General features: G+C 38.8%; 1 pseudogene; it reads left to right on the forward strand.

The window, feature by feature from the left end:
- Nucleotides 1–1,714, forward strand: part of LOC116104117 — a 7,411-nt pseudogene extending 5,697 nt beyond the window's left edge.
- Nucleotides 1,715–2,889: the final 1,175 nt, after the last annotated feature.

Genomic DNA, 2,889 nt, shown 5'->3' on the forward strand with positions numbered 1-2,889 from the left:
TATATATATATATATATATATATATTTTGCCTGCATGTAGTCAGTGTACTATGTATGTGCTTTGCCCTCAGCGGCCAGATGAGGGCATACTATCTCCTTGAGGCTGAAGTTACAGATGGTTGAGAACTGTAGGTCTGCAGCACATGCAGTGCCCACAAAGATCAGAAAAAATATTGGAACCCCTGACACTGTAGTTACAGTCAGTTATGAGCCATTCTTTGGGTGCTGGAAATCAAACTGGGTCCTCTAGAAGACCAGCCAGTGTACTTAACCACTGAGCTATCTCTCTCTAGCCTTCAAAGTTATTATTTTAAAAGTTTCACTTAAACAACTCGGGAAAAATTTCTGTATGATTAAGTTTAGCATTGCAACCTTTATAAATATTAACTATTTTATACAGAAACACTTTTAAAGTGAATTATACAACTTTTTAAAGATTCATAGTCATCATTAATAAAGATATTTGTTAAATATCTTTGTTAAAGATCTTTTGTTAAAAAAACGTTTCAAAACTAGGGGCTGGAGAAATTGCTCAGTGGTTAAGAGCATTGGTTGTTCTTAAAGAGGACTTAGGTTCAATTCTTATGTATATGCAGTGCGCATAGACACCAGAAGAGAAAATCAGATACTCTTGAACTGGAGTTAAAGACAATTGTAAGCTATCATGTGGGACCTGAGAATGGAATCCATGTCCCTTGCAAAGACAGTAAGTAATTGCTCTAAACCACTAAGCCATTGCTCCAGGCCCTAGGTTTACATTTCTGTATGTCCAGCACTTAGAATTTACATATCTGTCTGGGTGTATCTGTGTCTCCTTCTGTATGGCACACTGTGATTCTGACTTTATGATGCCCAGTTAATGAGTAGTTCAAAGAATGATGAAATTCTAGTGTATCTGGCTAGGATCTGTCACATTTCCTGCTTTGTGATTGTTGTGCTAGAGCCTCTGAGGACTGGTCCTTGACTCTTAGCCTCTGGGTGTTTAGCTGGTGAATCAGGGATAACTCAGCTCAATGGAAATTAGTTTGCATGTTCTGTGATCAGAATAAGAAGAGCTAAGAGAATGCTACTGCTTCTTAATTGGGAGACCACTTCTCATTAATTCTAAGCTGGCAAAGGATAGCAGGGCTGAATTATCAGAAAGAAACTGGTGATATCAGGGAAAGAGCTCATTAAGAGTTCACCTTAATTAACAAAAATAAGATATAAGAATGTGTGTATACCCTGAGGGAACAGTTTGCACCTCATCAGGATGAGCATCTTCCCCTTCTTTATTTCTTGGGAGCAGATCACCCCATCACAGAATAAGTCAGACAACAAAACGTCTGACCAAGGAGAATCCTTAGATATGAGGTAGACATTTACAGTGGGTACATTTAGTCCACGGGAGGCATGTGCCCTGTGTTGACAGTCAGGTTGGTTCTGACCTCTGTGATTTCTTTGTCCAATTCCTAGATTCACATTTCTAGAATTACAGAGTGAAGAATATCATTCAGATCAGTGTAGCTGCTTTGGTTTTGGTGACTCTTGGGATTCTGCTGTTTCGTGCCTGTCACATCCAGAGAAGGACATGAGAGCACGTGGATGGAGAATGGGGACTCATGCACTGGCAGATAATCGAGTGGAGCAGGGAGTATGAGCAATGTGCAGTGACATAAATATACAAAATTATTATATTAAATCCTGTTCTCTTGTATAGTAACAACATTAGTGAAATAAATAAATTTAAAATAGATCTGAAGATTCTGTACTTCCCTCTATAGGATCATATGTCAGTGTCAGGTCTTAATCATGCTCATGTTTGTGAAATTAATATTCACATTCACCAAGGGATAGTAACAGCTTAAATAAGTGTCAACACATGAACTTATTAATGGATAGATACGGAGTGCATGCCAACCCAAGACCCATTTGCAGCAGTGCAGGAGGCCAATGAAGGACAGGTGCCCTTCTTCATGCCTTATCCTGTTGGCAGTTAATAGCCAAAACCCACGAGCCTTTAAACAGAACTGACTGATCTGACTCACTAATTTGTAACTGGACCACATTTAGCAGGGCAAAGTCTAAAACTAAACACAACCAAGAAACTAATGACTGAACATACGGCTATTAGGACATTATATACAACAGATAAGGAGAGCAGAGGAGTTGAAGAAAGGAGGCATGAGGATTCCAGGGAGCTCATATATACTCATGTCAGAAAGAGGTTTAGGTATGTACAGCTTCTTGATGTAAAGTCAGAGTACAAGAAAGGAAGATTGTAGATACATTCTGGACATTCTAGCAAGATTGTGGAGTGGAACATATAACTCACAATGTACAAGCTCTTATGGGTACATTCAGCTTACAGCATTACAATAATGAAAGAGAGCTTACATGTGGACATGCTCAGTGTCCAAAATTGGAGACCATTAGGATGGTCTCTGTCGTGAAGAAAAATGCTTTCAAGAATGCTCAGTTTGCATCCTAAGTGTAGCAGACACGAACACTGGGCATTCTCAGGTTATGTTATGAAAGACTGACAGGGAAGCCTTTGGGCTTGCTCAGCATTCTGCATGATTTTAGCTGAATGAAGGACAGGACACTTTTAAAACAGAAGGTGTTTTAATACAGAGGCTTTCTTGCCATAGTGCCAGACTCATTAAGTGGCTAACGACAATGTGAGAAGTGCCTTCATAAAGAAATTGGAGAGATATTACACTAACAACTTAACAGAACATCTAAAAGCTCTAGAAAAAGAGAAGCAAACACACTCATGAGGAGGAGACAGCAGGAAATAGCCAAACTCAGGGCTGAAATCAACCAATTAGAAACAAAGAGAACTATACAAAAAATCGAGAACACCAAGAGCGGTTTTTTTTTTTTTTTTTTTTTTTTTTTTTTTTTTTT

Source organism: Mastomys coucha, unplaced genomic scaffold (assembly GCF_008632895.1).
Source record: "Mastomys coucha isolate ucsf_1 unplaced genomic scaffold, UCSF_Mcou_1 pScaffold21, whole genome shotgun sequence".
Taxonomy (NCBI): Eukaryota; Metazoa; Chordata; class Mammalia; order Rodentia; family Muridae; genus Mastomys; species Mastomys coucha.